Source organism: Zalophus californianus, chromosome 4 (assembly GCF_009762305.2).
Source record: "Zalophus californianus isolate mZalCal1 chromosome 4, mZalCal1.pri.v2, whole genome shotgun sequence".
Classification (NCBI taxonomy): domain Eukaryota; kingdom Metazoa; phylum Chordata; class Mammalia; order Carnivora; family Otariidae; genus Zalophus; species Zalophus californianus.
The window spans coordinates 33,020,658-33,044,829 of NC_045598.1; the positions used below are offsets into that span (position 1 = coordinate 33,020,658).

A 24,172-nucleotide genomic window follows, 5' to 3' on the forward strand; every position below is an offset into this window, starting at 1 on the left:
TATATGCCAAACAGAAAAATGAAGGGAGTTACTGCTTTTCTATAAATATTTGCTATGGTCTAGGAGGAATAAGGCTTCTCTCACTGCTACTGTAGCCTGCTCCCTGTTAAGGGAGCAATCTGTGGTCACACAAGAGGGAAACACAGGAAACTGGAAACCTTAACCTGGAACGGACATTACGGAAAGAAACTACCCAAAACACGTTTCAAAACCAGGTTCAAAAAACAGAATAGCGCAAAGATACTCAACAGAAAAAGACCAAAAGTGAAATAAAAGAGCTCCCACGAAATATGTGTCTCAGTGAAACTATCTAGTACCGCGTTCCAAGTAAAGAGCCATGCATGTAATACTTTCATAAAATGCGCTCGTTTCACTGGGAAGCAAAATAGAAGGAAAAAATAAAGGTCAGGAAAAGACAAAAAAAGATGCCCACCAAACGCTAACTGCCGGGCCAGCCCAACTCAGCTCATTCAGGAATCCAACTAGAAGCAACAGAGATGTGAACCGCACAACACAGAAAAGAAAAACCTTTGCCAACCAAACACTCAAAAAGTAGAACGGAGAAGTGAAAACTACACACCTCAGTGCATCAGCCCCAAGAGCACACTCTTTTGGATTAAGCAATAGAGAAAAGAACGATAACAGCTAAAAGCAGAGGAGGAAAGATGTCTATGAAACTAAGCCCTGCCATGTCCCCTGCTGGTCTCAATTTCAGGGAGTACAACTCTTGCTTCTCCCAGCTAACCAACAGTCGGCCTCAGCAAAGCAAACTGACCCTAACACCTTCCACGCCACGGGAGGAAATCACAGAGAAAAAACCACCGCGTAAACCTCCCCTCTTCACCAGCTGCAAAAAATGGAGGGGGGAGGGGGGAGACACCCTACCACGTGGGCAGGATGCAACACACACAGGACAGCAACACGTCCGCATGGAACGGCTGCCTCTGCCCCAATGCCGGCAGAGGACACGGCGTCAGGATGGGTGGGAACGGAGGCCCCTCGCACGGGCCTCACCCCGAAGGGCACCCCCGAGGCTCGAAGTACTGCCCGCCTCGCCGGCCGAAAAACATCCCCCAAGCCTGAAGGGAAGAAGCTGCATCGTGCCGAGGTAGGGGGCCAGCCCAGGCCAACGGGCAGGTCATTGAGGGGAGGAGACGGCCGCTGTCCTCGGACTTGGCGCCCCTAGGAACCCCGTCTGGCTCCCCGAGCCCCGCCTGGGGGAGGGGCGGCAGGCGCGGAGCCGCCGCTTCCCGGCTGAGGGGCAGCAGCAGCTGAGGAGAAGCGCCGCGGGGGAGGGAGGGACCCAGCCCTCGCCGCCCGCCAGGCCCCAGCTCGGACCCGGGCCCCCTGCCCCGCCCGCCGCCCACCCCGCAGCGCGGCGCGGCCGAGAAGGGAGAGGGCGTCTCGCGGAGAGCAGCCCCTGCCTCCGTCCCGGGAGATGCCCCAGCCCCGCCTCCTCGCCCGCCGCCTCGGCCCCGCCACCCCGGCGGCGGGCACTCACCTCAGGCTGCGCAGGCCGGGACGGCCCGGCCGAGCCCCCGGCCGCTGCGTGCGTCTCCGCCTCCCGGGAAAGGTCCCAACTGCGCCTGGTGCGAGCGGCCGAGGCCCCGAGCAGCGCCGAGAGCGGCGGCGGCAGCGGGAGCAGCCAACATCCGGGGCCGCGCACCCGGAACTACTTCCCGACCCGCTCCCCTCCCGCCCCCGCCGTCGCCCCCGCCTCCCGCGACGTCGCTGCGCCACCGGCATGGCGTCGGCGGCGTCGCGTCGCGTCCCCGCCCAGTCGCAGGCTCGGTCGTGGCGACGCGCGCGGGATCCCTCCGCTGGGACAAGTAGTGCCCTGGGACGGCGGAATGTCTACCTACACGCAACCCGTATTTTGGAGCTCCGAACGATTTGAGGTCCCTGCGCTTCAGAGTGGCGGCTAGGAAGTGGGGCGGCGGGGACGGCCCCGTAGTTGAGGACAGCAGGGACCTTCGGCCTCGGACCCTGCTCACGAATTCCTCATGCCCCATGCCCGGGAGGGATGGCGCTTCGTGACCTTGGCCCCCAGCCCGACCCCGCCACCTCCTGGTAGCGACGGGCACCCCAGCCTCTCCGGGAAAAGCAGACCCCTTTTCCAACTTTGCACAGCGCGGGTTCTACAGGCCCCAAATAAGAGCACCTTAGACCTTCAGGACACCCTTTTAGAACTTTACAAGTCCCAGGTTCTAGACCCATCTGTCGAGGCCGTTCCCGGTCCTAGCCTTAGTTTCCTTCTTAAAACAGAGCAGCTGGCACTCTAAAGGCCCTTCTGATTCTAAAATACTTGTTTAGGTTATGGTTTTTGCTATCAACAGGTGGAACCTTTAGAAGGGTAGTTCGGAAGACTTGTGAACTTTGGAATTTCCTTCTACGTCAGTCTTCACTGATTCTTTCTCTAAACTACTAGCACTGCTAATCTGCTCTGTAATTTCATACTTAATTACATTCAGACCTCTAATTTGCTATTGCTTCATTGGGTTAGTCACATATATATAAGCAAGCACCAAGGATGCTTTTGAACTCACAGGTGTTCAATATTCGGATAGTCAGATATCTGTTGGGTGAATACTAGGTTGATTGGATGAAAGAAAAAGGAGAGGCCTGAGTGAATTGGCCTTGGAAACCGTTTTTGACATGGTCTTGTAGGGATCAGATAAAGACCTCAGGTAGTTAAAAGAGCTGAGTACCCAGTTCTTCAGCAAACATTGAACACCTGCCATTTGCCAGGCATTTATTCCTTCTCTATTTAAGACTCTAGCAAGAATCTAGGGGCCCCTGGGTCATTCAGTCGGCTAAGCCTCTGCCTTGGCCTCAGGTCATGTGACCTTGGGTCCTGGGATCAAGCCCCACATCTGGCTCCCTGCTCAGCAAAGAGTCGGCTTCTCCTTTTCCCTCTGCCTCTCCCCCCACTCTTGCGCAGGCGCACGCGCTCTCTCTGTCTCTCTCAAATGAATAAATAAAATCTTAAAAACAGAAAAAGACTGTAGCAAGATTCTGAAAATAAAAATATTCATTCACGCATTTGTCCAACAAATATTTTCCAATTACTACTGAGGTTGTCAGACACTATTTTAGTGCTTAGGATGTATCGGCAAACAGTAGAGAGAGAAAACATAGCCTTCCCTTTTGGAGCTTTCATCTATTATGGGGAGAAAGGCGATTAACATAACAAGAAAATTATTTGGTGTGTTAAAAGGTATTTAGCATTATGGGGGAAAATAGACGGTTAAGAGGTAAGAAGAAAACTGGAGGAGGGCGGGGCTTGGGTTTTTTTTTAAACAACAGCGGTTTATTTATCAATAATGGGTTTATTTGTTCAACAAATACTTAAGCCAAACGGTGTGTTAGGTGCTGGGGCTTCCGTGGAGAACAAGCCAAAGTTCCGACCTGGTGGACTCCCCAGCTAGTGGAGACCACATGCCAAGTGCTTTCCCGTGTCCTCTCATGCAATGCTTTCACAAGTCTGTGAGAAAGGACTCCTCTGTTCATGTTTGCAGCTAATGAAATTAAGACTCAGGAGAGAAAAACCAGCCAGGATTCAAACCTGAGGTCTTCAGAGTCCAACTCCCTTTCTAGCTTCACCTCAGCTGAGATCTCGTATTTTTCTGTTTCATTATACCTCACTTCTTTCAGCGTGGAAACTCATGCATCAATCTAGGCAAATGGCCTTAGGCTGGTATTGGGGCAAAAGGGAGGGAGAAAAGGAAAATATTTAGAGGAGAGGGAGGACTTATCAAAACATCTAGACATGTAAAGCAAAGTAATAGGGGTAGCAAAGAGGATTTAGTGGAAGAGAAATGAAGGTAGATTCATAATAGTCCACTTCTGGTTTTACAGGATGGGCTTTTAAACAGCCATGAGGGAGAGCCCAATTCAAGATGACTTTAATGAGAAGCTTGAAAGAGGTGAGGGAGTGAGCCATGCCATTGTCTGGGAGTGTCCCAGGCAGAAGGAATAGCAGGTAGAAAGGCCTGGAGGCGAAAGCATTCCTGGAAGTGTTAGAAACAGTGAGGAATCCAGGACAACTAGAGCAGGGTGAGCAACTGAGACAGGAATGGGCTGATAAGGTCAGTGGGGTCTTGTGGGCCATGTAAGGATCTTGATTAAAATTAAACCACCACAGGGCTCTGAACAGAGGAGCAGTAGGGCAGTTCATGCTTTCAAAAGATCACTCTAGCTGCCGTGCTAGGAGTAGAGTGAGCAGTGAGCCGACAACATTGGAAGTCAGAGGCTCCACTATCCTGGTTCAAGATGAGGACTTGGACCAGGCTGATAGAGTGAGTAGGAAAAATAGGAAACAGTCTCTATACTTTAAGAACTCACAGTATAGTGGGAAGCACACAGATTAGACAATCGCAATACACTGTGATAAGGGAAAGAGAATCCAGAAGAAGGGGCTACCATTGCCAGCTTCCCTGAGAGAGGATAGAAGACCCATTTTCTACCAAGTTGCCAAGGGAATTGGACGTCTCTAGTTCTTTTTGGGGCCGTTGGGTGAATCCTTGATAACATGGCTAAAATTTGTCTTCTTCCCAGCCCTTCAGGTCCCAAAACCCACCATCGTCTGGGGGCCATAGGCAGAAGGGTTCTAAAAAACAGTCTGGGTCATGCAATTAAGAATATGGGGAAAGCTGAGATTATCCCTATTTGTTGGAGGAAGAAACTGTAGCTAATAGTCACCAGGTTTTAACCTGAGACTAGGATCGAGGTCATCAGAGTCCCAAACCAGAAGTCTCTCTGAGCCACTTGAGCAGGGTCAGCCAGATGATGGGGTAAAGGAATGGAAAGACTTGTATCTGGACAGCTGCCAGAACGGGGTTGGGGGCTTGCGGATCAGCAGTCTTTGAGAAGGAAAGAAACACAAGTCCCAGAATGTCAAAGATGGAGGAGCACCCCTCCCCACCCTCCCCAAAAAAGTTTTAATGGCCATAGCCAGCAGGGTGCTATGGGGGGATTCTGGGACCTGGTAGGACCAGGGAGGAAAAGCTTAAAACTCAGACTGGGAGGGGCGCCTGGGTGGCTCAGTTGGTTAAGCAACTGCCTTCGGCTCAGGTCACGATCCCAGGGCCCTGGGATGGAGCCCCGCATCGGGCTCCCTGCTCCGCGGGAAGCCTGCTTCCCCCTCTCCCACTCCCCCTGCTTGTGTTCCCTCTCTCTCTGTCTCTCTCTTTCTCTGTCAATTAAATAAATAAAAATCTTTAAAAAAATTAAAAAAAAAAAAAACTCAGACTGGGAAGGCAGACCTGGGTTCAATCTCGTGTTCCATAGCTTTCTATGTGCCTACATCAAGCGATTTACTTTCACTTAGTCTCTATTTTCTTGCCTATTAAATGGAAACAAGAATCATAGCTACCTAGCAAAAGAGACCATACCATGCACATGCTGCCATAAAATAAAGACACCCGCCCCGCCCCCTCACCGCCAGGGCGCCTGGGTGGCGCAGTCGGTTGAGCGTCTGACTTGATTTCGGCTCAGGTTGTGATCTTAGCTAAGGTCATGAGATCAAGCCCAGTGCCCAGCTGTGTGCTGAGTGCAGAGTCTGCTTGGGTTTCTCTCTCTCCCTCTCCCTCTGCCCCTTCCCCCCACCCTCTCAAATTAATAAATAAATCTTTAAAAATATTTTTTTAAATAATGATTAAAAAATAAATAGAAATAAAAGGCCCAAAAGGCATTATTAATGTATGAGGTCGAGTGTTGGCACAGAAGAAAGTAGTTCACACAGTCCTGGGGGTGGGGTGGGGGGCTGGCCTGCAGGGTGGGGGAGCAGGAGGGCCCTCAAAGAGGAGATCAACTCAAGGGACAGAGCCTTAAGAGAAATACATTGCTCGCAGCAATGAGATAGAGGTTTTATTGTTTTGTGTTGTTTGTAATCTTTTCCCAGCCTCACGTGGATTATAAATTCCCTGAAAGAAACACAGCCCTGAGCTGGGCTGCAATTGCCCTACAAAAATCTCGATTCAGCTGCATGGGCGGTTCATCAACAGCGGGGTGTTCAATGCTTCACATGACCCCCAGCCACTTAGACAAATGAGGCTTTACCTGATCCTTTTCTTTCTCTTCGTGTATTCTAAGAGGAAAGCAGAAAATGAGAAATGAGTTTAAAATGAGTAAGACCTACAAGAGGAAGAGAGAAAAACATGAGAGTCCCTCCTATTATTCCCAGCCCTAGAGGATCCTTCCCGATTCCCTGGATATCTTTAGATAATACTTTATATTTTGTGTATTGGATGAACAACAACAACTAAGTCGATATACAAAGGCCACTGGGAAGCTCTCAGCATGACAAATGCTATTTAAAGACAACACTTGGGAGTTGGGTGTTGGTCACTGTGCATCCTTAACTAGCATTCACTAATCATTTATTGAGACCCTACTCTATACCATGCATTGGGCTGAATACTAGGGAGTCAAAAGGGCTTTTCATGTGCTCCTAGGCCTCTGGAGAAGCAGACATGTAAACAATCCCAGTGCAATTTGGTAGAGATTTGTACTTGTGCCATGGAAACAGAAAAAACAAGGCTTAACTCAGATTAGATGGGGATGGGGGCACCAAAAAAAACTGCACGCTTAATGGTAAGGTTAAGACTAAGTCTGAATAAATGAGTAGGCGTTTGCTGTGTAGAGACAGAAGCAAGGCTGGAGTAGAGGAAGAAAATCTGGGGTAGCAGAGGATAGCTTATATAAGTCAGAGGTTGGGTGAATATGAGAAAAATAGAGACCATGGAAATTACAGTCGTGTAGGTGGTCATTAAACACGAGTGACTGATGGGAATAACTAACTCATAAAACTAGACCATATCACTCTATGTAAACCATCCATAAAGTGAGTTCCTGCCCTCTAAGAACTTGGTATTAACTTCAGATTATTACATCAGTATGGCAGAAGAAAGGAGTAATTAAGAATCTTTCTCCCCAGCAGAAGGCATAGCCTAAACTTTTTCCAAGTTCTAGCCATGCATTTGCTCAAGTGCACTCATACCATCTACCTTCCCCACTCTGTAACCCCCATCCTAATGTGGTACCCTCCCCCATCCATCTTCCTGGTAACCACCTGGCTCAAACCTTGGCTTGCCTCCGCTCAAAATCAGCCAAGCTAATTAAAAGCATAAAGAAAGACACACGGGCATCAGGACAGCTGAACAAATATTAACAAATACATAGGTTAAATAAAGTATTTACATTACATGTAAGCAATGGCGTAGAAGAAATTTAGATGGCACTAGGAAGAGTGAGTCAGGAGATGTTCAAATAGAGTGGGATTAGAGGAAATTTCCTGTCTTCCAGTTAGCAAGCTGTGTCTTTTGGAATGATTGAATGAAAAACCTGGTTAGCAGGAAAAGAAAGTCAAGGTTTACAGCTCAAAGGAGCCTGAAACCCTGGGTACAAACATGGTAGTTAAAAAATCATTGTTTGATTTCAAGTTGTGAAGTATTGACCTATGTCATGCCTAATGAGCTGAATAAGAACAGTCAAGAAACCCTAGCATGGTGAGAGAGTGGCTAATAATTATTGAGTGTTCCTTGTGTGATTGGGAACATGATAGCCCCTTTCATAGTTTTTAATTTAATCCTTAGAGCAAAACTATGAGGTAGTTGTCCCCATTTTATTTATTTGTTTTTCTAAAGATTTTATTTTTTTAAGTAATCTCTACACCCAACATGGGGCTCGAACTCACAACCCCAAGATCAAGCGTCACATGCTCTACCTACTGAGCCAGCCAGACACCCCAGCCATGCCCATTTTAAAGAAGAAGAAATAGAGGTTCAGTAGTGAGAGTGGTAGTCAGGATTTGAACCCAGAACTGCCTGGCTCTAGGCTCATCTTCAAAGACCCTCTAAACCATCAGTTCACATAGATATGAGAATTGTAAACTTCTGGGTGCTAGCCACTGCAAGAGAGTGTATTTACATCCAAGTACTACTTTAAGAAAGCTTTCAAACCTTGTTAGAGGGGCACCTGGGTGGCTCAGTCAGTTAAGTGTCTGCCTTCAGCTTAGGTCGTGATCTAAGGGGTCCTGGGATGGAGTACAACATCAGGCTTCCTGCTCAGTGGGGAGTCTGCTTCTCCCTCTGCCCCTCCACCTCCCCCTGCACATGCTCTCTGTCTCAAATAAATAAATAAAATCTCTAAAATTAAAAAAAAAATTAAAAACCTTGTTAGAGACAGTTGGGGTTGGGACCTACACACAAAGTCCCATAGAACTCTCTTCATTTTTTCTATGGACACACAGTCCAAATAGTTTTTGCTGCAGGAGGGGGAAGGTAGCCGAAAATCTGTTTGTTTTGCAACCAAAAAAAAATTTTTTTAAAAGATCAAGAGACCAGTTATGGACAATTTTATTGTTCTCAAACATTTACTGTGCCTCTCATGGGTAAATCCAGGGTGGATTGTGCTTCCCTCACTCCTTTGACAGCAGGTTTGATTATGTGACTTGCATTAGCCAATGAAATGTGTGAGTGGCTATATGAGCCACTTTCAGATGGAAGCTTTAAGAGTCAGTGTGCTTCACTATGTTTCCCTTTCCTGCTGCCCCGATGACCAGCAGCATTCTGGATAGAAGCTAATGGAGCTGCCTGATCCCAGAGTGAAGACAACATGCAGCAAAGCTACAGCTGACCTGGGAAGGACACAAAGTGTAAGTGAGAAAAACAACTTTTGCTTATTGAGTCATTGAAATTTGGGAGTTACTACCACAGTGTAACAGTGCCTATCCTGACTAATGCAGACTCCTGCCGAATTTTTTCCCTTTGGTGATCCAAATTTCTGGTGTCATCCCCAAGTATAAGAGGTTGTTTGGGAAGGATGAGAAAATATAGGAAATGGGGCATCTGGGTGGCTCAGTCGGTTAAGCGTCCACCTTTGGCTCAGTATGATCCCAGGGTCCTGGGATGGAGCCCCGCATTGGGCTCCCTGCTCAGAAGAGAGCTTGCTTCTCCCTCTCCCTCTGCCTTCTGCTCTACCTGCTTGTGCTCTCTCTCCATCTCTCTGTCAAAGAAAGAAAGGAAGAAAGAAAGGAAGAAAGAAAGAAAGAAAGAAAGAAAGAAAGAAAGAAAGAAAGAAAGAAAGAAAGAAAGAAAGAAAGAAAGAAAAGAAAATATAGGAAATGGAATGATTGGTGTAATGTGGTACAAGGGTTTAAAATAGAACATTTTTGGGGCGCCTGGGTGGCTCAGTCGGTTAAGCGACTGCCTTCGGCTCAGGTCATGATCCTGGAGTCCCGGGATCGAGTCCCACATCGGGCTCCCTGCTCAGCGGGGAGTCTGCTTCTCCCTCTGACCCTTTCCCCTCTCATGCTCTCTCTCTCATTCTCTCTCTCAAATAAATAAATAAAATCTTTAAAAAAAAATAAAAATAAAATAGAACATTTTTGGAGTGCCTGGGTGGCTCAGTCAGTTAACTGTCTGACTCTTGGTTTCGGCTCAGGTCATGATCTTGCAGTGGTGTGATCGAGCCCCGCATCGGGCTCTGCGCTCATGGCAGAGTCTGCTTTAGGTTCTCTCTCCCTACCCCCTCTGCCTCTGCCCCCCCTTCTCTAAAATAAATAAATAAAATCTTTAAAATAGAAGATTTTTTTTTAAGATTTTTATTTTTTCAGGTAATCTCTGCACCCAACATGGGGCTCGAACTCACAACCCCGAGATCAAGAGTAGCGTGCTCCACCAATTGAGCCAGCCAGGTATCCCATAAAATAGAAGATTTGAAACTCAGTCTTGATCTATGGGCTTAGATAAGACTTTATAAGGATAAGCTAGGTTCCATAGACTATGTCATGTCCCAGAGGAAGTTACAAAGATTAAGATATGGTCTCTGTACTTGAGACAAGGGGATCCTCACATTCATTTTTTTTTAACAATTTATTTTTTTACTTAAATTCAATTAATTAACATATAGTGTATTATTAGTTTCAGAGGTAGAGTTCAGTGATTCATCAGTCTTATATAATACCCAGTGCTCAGAGTGCCTGGGTGGCTCAGTTGGTTAAGCGACTGCCTTCAGCTCAGGTCATGATCCTGGAGTCCCAGGATCGAGTCCCGCATTGGGCTCCCTGCTCGGCGGGGAGTCTGCTTCTCCCTCTGACCCTCTTCCCTCTCGTGCTCTCTATCTCTCATTCTCTCTCTCTCTCAAATAAATAAAATCTTAAAAAAAATAATAATAATAATACCCAGTGCTCGTTACATCATGCGTCCTGCTTAATGTCCATCACCCAGTTACCCCATCCCCCCACCTCCCTCCCCCCCAGCACCTCTCAGTTTGTTTCCTATGATTAAGAGTGTCTTATGGTTGGTCTCCCTGTCTGATTTCCTCTTGTTTTATTTTTCTTCCCTTCCCCCATAATTCTCTGTTTTGTTTCTTAAATTCCACATGAGTGAGATCATATGATAATTGTCTTTCTCTGATTGGCTTATTTCACTTACCATAATGCCTTCAAGGTCCAGCCATGTTTTGGGCGCCTGGGTGGCTCAGTTGGTTGGGCGACTGCCTTCGGCTCAGGTCATGATCCTGGAGTCCCGGGATCGAGTCCCGCATCGGGCTCCCTGCTCAGCAGGGAGTCTGCTTCTCCCTCTGACCCTCTTCCCTCTCGTGCTCTCTATCTCTCATTCCCTCTCTCTCAAATAAATAAATAAAATCTTTAAAAAAAAAAAAAAAAAAAAGGTCCAGCCATGTTTTCCCAAAAGCCATGTTTTCCCAAATGGTAAGATTTCCTTGTTGTTGTTGTTTTTTATGGCTGAATAATAGTCCATTGTATGTATATATACCACAGCTTCTTTTTTGTTTTTTTCTTAGGTAAGCTCTGCACCTAACGTGGGGCTTGAATCCTTGACCCTGAGATCAAGAGTCACGTGCTCTACCGACAGAGCCAGCCAGGCGCTGCCTATACCACAACTTCTCTATCCATACATCCGTCAGTGGACAGTTAGGTTGTTTCCATGTCTTGGCTGTTGTAAATAATGCTGCTATGAACATGGGGTTGCAGATATCTTTTGGATTTGTGTTTTTGTTTTCTTTGGATATAGTCCCAGAAGTGTAATTGCTGGATCATATGGTAGTTCTATTTTTAAGTTTTTGAGGATTCTCCATACTGTTTTCTATAGTGGCTGTGCCAATTTACAATCCCACCAATGGTGCACAAGGGTTCCCTTTTCTCCATATCTATGCCAGTATTTATCTCTTGCCTTTTTGATGGTGGCCATTCTGACCGGTGTGAAGAGATGTATCATTGTGGTTCTAATTTGCATTTCCCAGATGACTAGTGGTGTTAAGCATCTTTTCGTATACCTATTGGCCTTTCATATGTCTTCTTTGGAGAAATGGCTACTCAGGTCCTCTGCCCATTTTTTAATTGGGTTGTGGTTTCTTGCTACTGACTTGTATGAGTTCTTAATATATTTTGGTTATTATTCCCTTATCAGATAAACGGTTTGCAAATTTTTTTTTCCTACTCTGGAGGTTTTCTTTTCACTTTGTTGATGGTTTCTTTCTTTTTTTTTTTTAAGATTTTATTTATTTATTTGACAGAGAGAGACACAGCGAGAGAGGGATCATAGCAGGGGGAGTGTGAGAGGGAGAAGCAGGCTTCCCACGGAGCAGGGAGCCCGATGTGGGCCTCAATCCCAGGACCCTGGGATCATGACCTGAGCCGAAGGCAGACGCTTAACGACTGAGCCACCCAGGCGCCCGGTTTCTTTTTTTTTTAAGATTTTATTTATTTATTCATGAGAGACAGAGAGAGAGAGAGAGAGAGAGAGAGAGAGAGAGGCAGAGGGAGAAGCAGGCTCCCAAGGAGCAGGGAGCCCGATGCGGGACTCAATCCCAAGACCCTGGGATCATGACCTGAGCCGAAGGCAGACGCTTAACCATCTGAGCCACCCAGGCGCCCTGTTGATGGTTTCTTTTGCCGTGCAGAAGCTTCTAGTTTGATGTAGTCTCACTGGTTTATTTGTTGTTTGTGCTTTAGGTGTCATATTTATGGTAATATTATTAGCAAATTTTTATGTATTACCTTACAATTTATATGCATTCCATTTATTTGAAATGCTACAGAAATAAAAAATGTCTAGAGCATTAGCATCTGCGGGGCTGGAGTATCATAGGCACTCAGTAAAGGCACAAAAACCTAGTTGAGTAAATTACAAAGAGTAGAAAACCTTGAAGAGCCCAGGGGGCTTGTCAATGAGAAATCTAGCTTGAAGTGCACTGTGGATCAATTTTTTAACAGGACCAGACTAAGAGAATATGCAGGTGAAGGTCAAACTCAAACAAACAAAGGGGCAGGGCCCTGAGGCATCTCCAAAGAGAACAGAGCAGTAATTGGAAAAACTTTCCTTGGAACGTCCTCAAAGCAAGCATTGAAGAAATTTCTGAAAATGAATTAGGACTGCCCAAATCTGTGGATCAGTCCTTTCAAAACCAGGAAGAGATTCAATCTGTTATTACTACTATTCACTTAAAAAACTAAGACACTGCAAATATGATATACATCTACTTCTGAAGTATAACAGTGTCTGGGCATAATTAGAATATTCAAAGAGCTAATGCAAAGCAGAGAAATGAAGAGTTATCCAGTGAACCTATTTGGGTTAACCTTAGCAGATTAACCAAATTGAATAATGTACAAAAAGATTCATTCCTTCTTTCTTTCTTTCTTTTTCTTTCTTTCTTTCTTTCTTTTTCTTTCTTCCTTTCCTTCCTTCCTTCCTTCCTTCCTTCCTTCCTTCTTTCCCTTCCTCCTTCCTCTTTTAGAGAGAGAGAGTGCAGGGGGGAGGGGCAGAGGGAGAGGGAGAGAGAGAATCCTAAGCAGGCTCCACATGGGGCTTGATCTCACAACACTGTGATTATGACCTGAGCTGAAATCCAGAATTGGACACTTAACCCACTGAGCCACCCAGGTGCCCCAAGAGTCTTTTATTAATTTTTTTTTAACCAGGAGACTACGTTGAGGTTTTTTTGGTAAAAAAAATAACAGAAATCCTTGCAACTGAAATATTTAAATAACGTCTGGGATTTGCTTTTAAATACTCCAGGAAAAAAATGTGTGGGAGCTCTATGAAACAAGACGGGCAAAATGTTCATGTCTATAGAAGTTCAGAGGAGGGAACAATGGCTCCCTGTGGAGTGGAAAAAGGAAGTAATAGTTTGCCTTACTAAATCACTATAATGATGAAGTTGGAGATCATTGTCCCCACTTTACAGGCAAAAAAACTGAGGTCACATTGCTAGTGAATGACAACGTAAGAACTTGAGCCTCAGTCTTATGACTTTGAAATTCTTCCTTCTGCTAATACCCCACATTGATTGCCTAAATATGTTTTCTCAGATTCTGACATTTTACTGGAAGTGGAGAAAAGTTGTTTTTCTGTATAATGGAAACTTATTTATAATTCCTATATCTTTCACCTTTCATTATAGGTTCTCATCTCCACTTTTTTTGGTGAGTAATCTCTATACCCAACATGGGGCGCAAACTCATGACCCTGAGATCAAAAGTCAGATGCTTTACCAACTGAGCCAGCCAGGCACCCCTCTTATCTCCACCTTTGAGCAGCTATTTCGATTACTTCCTGACTCATGAAGTTGTTTTAATCTCATTTAATCTGAATTCATGCTCCATCCGTCTCTGGTTGATTCCCACTATTCAGCACAGAATGAATATGGAATTTTTTTTAAAAAGATTTTATTTACTTGAGAGAAAGAGAGATAGCATGAATGTGTAGGGGGGTGCACAGAGGGAGAGGGAGAAGCAGACTCCTGATTTGGTGTGGGGCTCAAGCCCAGGACCCTGGGATCATGATCTGAGCCGAAGGCAGACACTTAACTGACTGAGCCACCCAGGCGCCCTGGAATGTTTTTTGTTTGTTTTTGCAATGATTCTCAAAGCAAGAGAGAGATGCCACAATGCCTGCGTGCACATGCATATATGCACATAAACACAAAGTTTATGTTTAAGTACTTAAGTACAGTTTTTCCTTTTCACTACTTAGCAGTTAGTTTGTGGCCTGCTATACCCACTTCCTCTGTCCAATTGCTTTTTCTTCCATGTTGAGTCAAGCTTAACTCTTCTAGTGGGGTTTGTTGTTCCTTGATACATGAAATACATTTGTCATCCTTGTGCCTGTAAATTGCATCTGGATTTGATCTGTTTCTTAAAATGAAATTTACTAGAAATGCTGCTGTGATGGCTATCCATTCATTCAGTAAACATTTATGAAATGCTGACTCAAGCTGGGTCCTGTGCTCAGGGTTTGTAGTACAAAGATAAAAACAATAGCTAGGGGGCTGTACAGCATAATAGTGATTCTGTGACTACGTGGTAGTGATAAGTAAGCAGTAGTGATAAGTGAGTAGGGACTCCCTTGCCTGGGGTAAAATCCCAGCCCTGCCACTCAGTAGCTCAATGACTTAGATCGGGCAAATTGCTTAATCTCTCTGAGTCTCAATTTCTTCATCTGTAAATGGGTATAATAATAGTACCTACTGAATAGGTGTGTTGTGGGTTAACTGAAACCATGCACTTGTAGAGAGTTTAACATGGTACTTAGATCCTAAAAAGTGTTATAAATGTGAGCTCTTCCTATCCCTCTGTAGGGTTCATAGAGGAAGGAGAGTGGAAGAAGAAAGTTGATCAGACTGGGGGTGGATTTTAAAGTTTTTATTTAAATTCCAGTTAGTTAACATACAGTGTAATAGTATTTCAGATGTACAGTATAGTGATTCAACACTTCCGTACCTCACCTGGTGCTCATCACAACAAGTGCACTCCTTAATCCCCATCACCTATTTCCCCCATTCCCCCCACCTCCCCTCTGGTAGCCAGTTTCTTCTCTATAGTTAAGAGTCTGTTTTCTTGGTTTGCCTCTCTCACTTTTTCTTCCTCTTTGCTTGTTTGTTTTGTTTCTTAAATTCTACATATGAGTGAAGTCATACGGTATTTGTCTTTCTCTGACTGGCTTATTTCACTTAGCATAATACTCTCTAGCTCCATCTATGCCGTTGCAAATGGTAAGATTTCATTCTTTTTGATGGCTGAGTAATATTCCATTGTACATATATACCACATCTTCTTTATTCATTCACCAATCAATGCACACTTGGGTTGTTTCCAGAATTTGGCTGTTGTAAATAATGCTGCTATAAACATTGGGGTGCATGTATCCCTTTGAATTAGTATTTTTGTATTCTTTGGGTAAATACCTTGTAGTGCAATTGCTGGATCATAGGATAGTTCTTTTTTTTTTTTTAAAGATTTTATTTATTTATTTGACACAGAGAGACACAGCAAGAGAGGGAACACAAGCAGGGGGAGAGGGAGAGGGAGAAGCAGGCTTCCCGCGGAGCAGAGAGCCCGATGCGGGGCTCGATCCCAGGAGCCCGGAATCATGACCTGAGCCGAAGGCAGACGCTTAACGACTGAGCCACCCAGGCGCCCCTCATAGGATAGTTCTATTTTTAACTTTTTGAGGAACCTCCATGCTGTTTTGCAGAGTGGCTGTACCAGTTTGCATTCCCATCAACAGTGCAAGAGGGTTCCCCTTTCTCCACATTCTCGCCAACACCTGTTGTTTCTTGTGTTGTTAATTTTAGCCATTCTAACAAGTGTGAAGTGATATCTCATTGTAATTTTGATTTGCATTTCCCTGATGCTGAGTGACGTTGAGCATCTTTTCATGAGTCTATTGGCTATTTGTAAGTCTTCTTCGGAAAAAGGTCTATTCATGTCTTCTGCCCATTTTTTAATTGGATTATTCATTTTTGGGGTTTTGAATTTTATAAGTTCTTTATATATTTTGGATACTAACCCTTTATTGGGTACATCATTTGCAAATATCTGCTTCCATTCTGTAGGTGGCCTTTTAGTTTTGTTGATTGTTTCCTTCACTGTGCAGAAATTTTTATGTTGATGAAGTCCCAATAGTTTATTTTTTATTTTGTCTCCCATGCCTCAGGAGACATATCTGGAGGGGCGCCTGGGCAGCTCAGTTGGTGGAGTGTGCAACTCTTGATTTCAGGGTTATGAGTTCGAGCCCCATGTTGGGTGTAGAGATTACTTAAAAATAAAATCTTAAAAAAAAGAGAGAAACCTATCTAGAAAGAATTGCTATAGCTAATGTCAAAGAAGTTACTGCCTGTGTTCTCTTCTAGGATTTTTATGGTTTCAGATCTCACATTTAGGTCTTTAATCCATTTTGAATTTATTTTGGGGTATCGTGTAAGAAACTGGCTAAAATGTCTATACTACCCAAAGCAATCTACACATTTAATGCAAACCCTATCAAAATACCAACAGCATTTTTTTACCAAGCTAGAACAAGCAATCCTAAAACTTGTATGGAATCACAAAAGACCCCAAATAGCCAAAGCAACCTTGAAAAAGAAAAAGCTGGAGGCATCACAATTATGGACTTCAAGTTATATTACAAAACTGTAAATGATCAAAACAGTATGGAATTAGCACAAAAATAGACAGATCAATGGGACAGAATAGAAAACCCAGAAATGAACCCATAATTACATGGTCAATTAATCTCCGACAAAGCAGGAAAGACTATCCAATGAGAAAGAGAATAACTCTTCAACAAATGGTGCTGGCAAAACTGGACAGCAACGTGGTGGTGGATGTTTTAAGAAAAGTGTGCAGACACAGAAACATTTGAGATCAGCCTTGAAGGATTGGTTCAAGTTTATTGGGGCAAGGGAGGCAGGAGGGTGATTCCAAGTATAAAGGCCTGGACCTAGTGCTCCAGGCTGTACATATTTGAAGGGCCTTCCTTCTCCTGAGCTCCTTAGGAGCTAGGGGTATGGGTGCTAGATCAGATGACATCTTTTTGGCAACTGTGTCACGGGTCAACTCCTTCCTCTACATATTCCTCTTGACTTCACTCCTCCACTAGAACTGATCACAAAAGCACACTTCACTCCCAAAAATCTTCTTGCCCACAAACTCCCTATCAGAATCTGTTTTTTCAAGGAATTTAACCTACAGTATCATGAATGATACTAATTGTAATTTGAAATAGAAAAAATATTATTTGTGTGCACAATGTAGAAACCTCACTATGGAGAGCCAGCTAGGGGAGATACACATTAATTTATTCATTAAACCAACATGATGCAGTTATCCAACACTGTAGTAAGGAATATTCTGTACTTCTTTACATCTAAGCATCTTTGCTGTGCATACAGTCTTGGATAAATGGACTTATTGTTTTATTTTTTTTTTAAGATTGATTGATTGTAGAGAGAGGAGAGAGAGCACATGCGGGAGGGGCACAGGGAGAGAGGATCTCAAGCAGTCTCCACACTGAGCATGGAGCCCAACACAGGGCTCAATCTCACCACCCTGAAATCACAACCTGAGCCAAAACCAAGAGTCAGATGCCCAACCAGCTGTGCCACCTAGACGCCCCTGGACTTACTGTTTTAAATACGATTCCTTAATCTCTTCAAACTATTTTCTATGGAAAACTTCAAACATATGCAAATGGACAAATAATACACTGAACCCTCCCCATCACCCAGCTTCAACAGTAATCAAGTAGTAGCCAACCTTGTTTCATCTAGATCACTACCCTCACCCTCACATTGCCCCTTCTGTGTTATTTTAAAGCAAATTCCAGATACCATACTTCATCAATACACACATATCTTAAAAGTGAATCTCCAAAAGATAAGAACTGCTATTTTAACACATCATAACATTATCTTATCTAAAAATTAATGGGAATTTCTGAAGTCAGAAAATAAATATATGAAGACATATATTAAGACAGATCTTTGGGATGCCTGGGTGGCTCAGTTGGTTAAGCGTCTGCCTTCTGCTCAGGTCATGATCCCAGGGTCCTGGCATCGAGTCCCGTATCAGACTCCTTGCTCTGTGGGGAGCCTGCTTCTCCCTCTGCCTGCCACTCTCCCTGCTTGTGCACCCACTGTCTGTCAAATAAATAAATAAAATCTTAAAAAAAAGGGAGAGAGAGATCTTTGATCCATCCCATCTGTGTTTAGATTTCCAATCCCCTTAAGAATTTCTTAACATTTTGTTTGTTTGAATCAAGGCTCAAGTAATATCCACAAATGGAAATTGGATGATCTGTCCCTTGAATCTTTTTTAATTTATAAGTTCCTTCTCCCTCTTTTTTTCTTGCAATGTGTTTGTTGAAGGAACTGCACTATTTTTCCTGTAGTGTTTCTCCCAATCTGGATCTTGCTGATAGCTTCCCTGTGGTGGTTGTTTAGCATGTGCTCTGCCCTCTGCGTCTTCTGTAAATCAGGAGTTGGGTCTAGAGGCTGAATTAGATATTCGTGTGTAACTTTTTTTTTTTTGTCACAACTACTTCACTGGTAGTATGTTCTTCTATCAAGGAGGCACAAAATATCTGGTTATCTCTCCTTTTTCTTTTCTTTTTTTTTTTAAGATTTTTTATTTATTTATTTGACAGAGAGAGGCACAGCGAGAGAGGGAACACATGCAGAGGGGGTGGGAGAGGGAGAAACAGGCTTCCTGCCTAGCAAGGAACCTGATGTGGGGCTCGATCCCAGGACCCTGGGATCATGACCTGAACCAAAGGCAGACGCTTAAAAACTGAGCCACCCAGGCACCCCCTCCTCTCCTTTTTCTAATGAATAACTTAAAAAGATTTTCTTCCAAGAAGTTAAAATCAGCATAACTTGGACTGCAAGTTAAGAATTGCAGCTGAGCTTTCCCCTTTTTACCGCCATCTTGGTGTGTGTGGCTGACTGTTCTCCGCCACGTTTTCTCACAAGGCTTTCGGAATCAAGGGATTCCTGGCCAAGAAACAAAAGCAGAATCATCCCATTCCCCAGTGGATTCGGATGAAAACTGGTAATAAAATCAGGTACAACTCCAAGAGGAGGCACTGGAGAAGAACCAAGCTGGGTCTATAAGGCATCACACATCATGAGATGCCACACCTAATAAGCACACATATTTAAGCTGCATGAAGATCATGCATATGACACCTATCCTATCACTCTGTAAACATCCCTCCTACCTGGCCATGTTTTATCAGGGAAATGATTTTTCTCTGTTACTATGCCTCTGAACCAGGTTGGTTCAGTAATAAGTGTGAGACCTTTTGGCTGAAAAAAAAAAAAAGAAAAAGAATTGCAGCTGAGGTGTAGTTGGGCCATCACAGGACAACTGATCTTTAAGGACCTGGAAGATTAAATCTAGTCCTACTGTTATCCTATCATCTGTCATCATTGTCTTATTATTCATCAGGTTTTACTAAGTGCTAATCATGGCATCCAGGACTGGGCTGGGCGTCATGTTGTAATAATTAGAACTATTTATTGAGTCCCTACTGCAGGCCAGCTACTTTATTTAGGTTATCTGTAATCATCACAGCAACCCTGCAATGCAAGTTTTATTATCCCCATTTTAGAGAAGAAAACTAGATTTCAAGAAGATAAAATGACTTTCCTAAGGCCACACAATTGGCAAATGGCAGAAGCAGAGGTGGTATGTAAATGCAGATCTGTTTGGCCCAAAGGTCTCCTTTTTTCCACTAACCCCCAGTCCTTTGAAAACACACTGAATTATAAGAATGATCCCTGCCTTCAACAGGATTATATCTGTGTAGGAGAATGAGATAAATTGCTAAGACAATTAAAGACTATCAGATAAGAAAACACTATATAGAACATGAACAATGAAAATGTGTGCAGTTTGCAAGCAGTGATTGCTATAAATGAACAGCAAGGAGGAGGGGGGCCATCAGTGTTGATTGAAGTTCCTGGGGGAGGTTTCATCAAGCAATGAAGGAATTATTGCAAATATAAAAGCTTTACCAATGAGCAAAGGGTCCTTTGCACAAGCATCTTCTCCCTTGGGATCCATGTCACACTGACACAAAGATTTTGTCACCATGGCAACTGGTCATTGGACCAATGAAATAATCAGTTGTCATGGTAACATGATCTCCATCTTACTCCCACCAGGCACCTGTTCCAAATCATCACATCCTCCAACAACCTCATGCCACCTCAGTGCTCCATTCTTTTTTCCCTAGTCACCCTGTTACCCCCGCCACCTATGTTTGAGCCCCTAAATATATGACTAGATGTATATATGAGACTATTAAAGCGAGAGCAAAGGAAAGTGACTTTGTAGTATAGAGCTTCAGTACAGACAGGGGAAACCCTCTAAAATGAAAGAGTTGAATGAGCCAGAGCACTGAAGAAAAAGAGCATGTGATGCTTCCCACCCCTCACCCCCCATGTTTCTCTAAGTATAATTCCTTTGGATTTTGAAACATTGCACTTCCTGATTCTCCTCCTATTTCTGTTCATTCACTGGGTCCTTTTCCTCCCCCTGTCTCCTAAATGCAGGGATCTCTCAAGGCTCCATCCTTTGTGTCTGTTCTTTCTCTAAACAGCACTGCCCAATAGAGTAGCCACCAACCACGTGATGGTTATAGAGCTCTTGAAATTAATTATAGATATACTGAACTGAAATGTGCTATAAGTATAAAATGCATACCAGATTTTAAAGACTTCCTACCAAAAAAAGAATATAAAATATCTCATTAATAATTTTTATAGTAATTATATGTTGAAATGATAATAACTAGGATATGTTGAGTACAACTAAGTATGCCATTAAAATTTAATTTTATCTGTTCCTTTTTAATGTATTTAACATGGTTACTGAAAAATTTAAATTGCAAATGTGGCTCACATTCATGGTTTGTGTTATATTTCTATTGCACAACACTGCTCTAAATTTTCTCTTTCAAGCCATCTCACCCACGCTTTAGGGGTCAAGTGTCTCCTCTATGAGATAATTCTAGGATCCCAAATCCCAGTGTCTTTTCTGAGATCCAAACCCACATTTCCAATGGCCAGAAATTCTGGTCCTTTCACAAATAACCACCAGCTCCTTAGCTCTGCAAGAACAAAGCCATGAGCTTTCCTTCAAAACCTGTTCTTTCTCCTGATTAACTTTATTAAACTTTTGTGTTATTTTCTTACTGCTACTGTAACAAATTACCACAAACTTCGTGGCTTAAAATAACACAGATTTACTGTCTTACAGTTCTGTAGGTCTGAAGTCTGAAATGGGACCCACTGGGCTAAAATCAAGTTGTCTCCAGGCTGGATTTTCCTCTGGAGGCTCTAAGAGAGAATCCATTTTCCTTACCTTTTCCAGCCTCTAGAGGCTGCGTCATTCTTTGGCTCCTGACCCCCTTCCATCTTCCAAGCCAACGATGACAGGTCAAGTCTTTCTCAGGCTGTATCCCTCTGGCACTAACTCTCCCGCTTCCCTCTTTCACTTCTTAGCTCTCTTGAGATTACCCTGGACCCATCAGGATAATCCAGGATAATCTCCCCATTTAAAGGTCAGCTGATTAGCAAATTTATTTCCATATTCAATCTTAGTTCTCCCTTGCCATGTAACATAACATATTCACGGTTCCAGGGGTTAGGGTGTGGACTTTTCATCTGAAAGGGCTGGACAGAGAGGAAGAATCTGTGTGCAAGGCTAACAAGAAAAGAAATGGTAATCAGGGCAGATAGCTCTCCTTGCTTTCAAGGCAACCACTGACAGGAAGCAATGAAAGGCGCTAGCTGGTATGAACATCAACAGTCTAACACCTTTCTTAGTTTACTGCATAATCTACCTCCTCTAAGACTCCTTTCCTGATCACTCCTTTTCCCCAGTTACACCTCCCCTCCATGACAGTTTTTGTACATCCTAGACATCTGTCTTACTCTTTTTGTATCATGATTATGGATGTATGCACTTGGTCTTAACCTCTCTACTAGGTTGGAAAATATTTTGTGAACAGGAACTATTTGTTTTTTGTTTGTTTTTTGTTTTGTTTTTATTATTTTATTATTAAGTAAACTCTACACCCAACGTGGAGCTTAATCTCACGACCCCAAGATCAAAAGCCACACACTACCGACTGAGCCAGCCAGGCACCCCAGGAACTATTTGTTTCACCTTCGTGTTTAACCATGATGGCCTAACATGGTACTTAATGTCATTTCCCAATAACTATTTCTTGAATTTAGTTGAATGGAGACAACTTACGTCGACTTATAAAGCATGTGCTTTGTCACCACAACCAGATTTCCTTAAACAGTGAGCACTTTTTATTTATTTATTTATTTATTTTTAAAGATTTTATTTATTCATTTGAGAGAGAGAGAGAGTACAAGCATGGGGCACAGTAGGCAGAGGGAGAGGAAGAAAGAAGCAGGCTCCGAAGGCAGACACTTAACCAACTGAGTCACCAGGTACCAAGTGAACACTTTTTAAATTGACTTCCACTTAAGTGATACTCTCCATTCTGTTTTAAAAGAATCATCAGTGTGGGGCACCTGGCTGGCTCAGTTGGTGCGGCACATAACTCTTGATCTTGGAGTTGTAAATTCGAGCCCCATGTTGGGTATAGAGATTACTTACAAATAAAATATTAAAAAAAAAAGAACCATCAGTGTAATCCTTATAGGTAATAGGCTCTGTGCACGTGAGTTTTATGCTCATCCAGGGTCAGCTGTATTTGATTTTATAACCTATTGATGCCAGATGTACTTAAATTATAAAACCAACTACCTCAGTCAGTTAAGCGTCTGCCTTGTGAACAGATTAAAGGAGAAAACCTGACCCTTCCAATAAATAATAAAAAAATCAACAAAATTTAATACTCATTCATTATTTCTTTTTTTTTAAGATCTATTTATTTATTTATTTATTATTTAACAGAGAGAGACACAGCGAGAGAGGGAACACAAGCAGGGAGAGTGGGAGAGAGAGAAGCAGGTTTCCCGCCGAGCAGGGAGCCCAATGCGGGGCTCGATCCCAGGACCCTGGGATCATGACCTGAGCCGAAGGCAGACGCTTAACGGCTGAGCCACCCAGGCACCCCTCATTCATGATTTCTAAAAATCTTTAAAACTGAGATCAGAAGCCACTGTTGTTATTTACAAATATCATGATTGATTACATACAAAATCCCAAGATAATCCACAGAATAGAATCTATTAAAACTGGTCTTCTTCCTGCCTTGTCTTTGGCGTTTTTGTTCTCAGAACTGCTGATAGCAAGATGTCTTCAGGAAATGCCAAAATTGGGCATCCTGCCCCCAACTTCAAAGCCACGGCTATCATGCCAGATGGCCAGTTCAAAGACCTCAGCCTATCTGACTACAAAGGAAAATACATTGTGTTCTTCTTTTAGCCTCTTGACTTCACCTTTGTGTGCCCCACGGAGATCATTGCTTTCAGTGACAGGGCAGAAGAATTTAAACTCAACTGTCAAGTGATTGGTGCTTCTGTGGATTCTCATTTCTGTCACCTGGCACGGATCAACACACCCAAGAAACAAGGAGGACTGGGACCCATGAACATTCCCTTGGTATCAGACCCCAAGCGTACCATTGCTCAGGACTATGGAGTCTTAAAGGCTGATGAAGGCATCTCGTTCAGGGCCTCTTTATCATTGATGATAAAGGTATCCTTAGGCAGATCATGGTAAATGACCTTCCTGTCGGCCGCTCTGTGGATGAGACTCTGCAACTGGTTCAGGTCTTCCAGTTTACTGACAAGCGTGGGGAAGTGTGCCCAGCTGGCTGGAAGCCTGGCAGTGATACCATCAAGCCTGATGTCCAGAAGAGCAAAGAATATTTCTCTAAGCAGAAGTGAGCGCTGGGTCATTTTAGGGCTGGGCTGCAGTGGGTGGCCATGAAAACAAAATCTCTTTTGTACTATTGTCATGCTTAGAACATAAGACTTTAGACTCTGTGCAGATGTGGTATGGAGACAGGACAGGCCTTTCCAGCAGGGGTTGGGGAGGCCAGCCTTTCTTCCTCTGGAGAGAAGGGCCTGAGCTGTTATGGGGCAGGCCAACTGTTATGTACAGTAATAGGGCATCACTTTTTGTCTTTTGTTGTTTCTATTAAACTTGAACTGAGGAAGAAAACAAGAATCTATTAAAACTAATAAGGGAGTTTAGCAAACGTGCTGTATTCAGGATCAATACGGAGAAATCAGTAGTCTTTCAACATCAGTAAATAATCAGAACTTGTGGTAAGAACAAAGATCCCATTTACAATAAGGCAAAGAATAAGATTACTAAGAATCAATCTGACAAAAAGTGTCATTGTGAAGAAAATTACAAAATTGAAGGACA

At 43.5% G+C, this 24,172-nt stretch overlaps 1 protein-coding gene, 1 long non-coding RNA gene and 1 pseudogene across 5 annotated transcripts in view; 2 read left to right on the plus strand and 1 right to left on the minus strand.

Moving 5' to 3' along the window:
* FOXJ3 (forkhead box J3) overlaps positions 1–1,676 on the minus strand; it is a 139,879-nt gene extending 138,203 nt beyond the window's left edge. For all 4 annotated transcript variants that reach the window (XM_027589476.1, XM_027589730.1, XM_027589650.1 and 1 more), the window contains exon 1: positions 1,502–1,676. The gene's annotated coding sequence lies outside the window, so the exon portion shown is untranslated. The remainder of the gene's footprint in view (positions 1–1,501) is intronic.
* Positions 890–10,991, plus strand: LOC113919993. Its single transcript, XR_003519202.2, has 3 exons — positions 890–1,108; positions 8,567–8,656; positions 10,807–10,991. It is a non-coding gene; the product is annotated as an uncharacterized LOC113919993 (long non-coding RNA).
* Positions 10,992–23,089: 12,098 nt separating this feature from the next.
* LOC113919939 lies at positions 23,090–23,685 on the plus strand (annotated as a pseudogene).
* Positions 23,686–24,172: the final 487 nt, after the last annotated feature.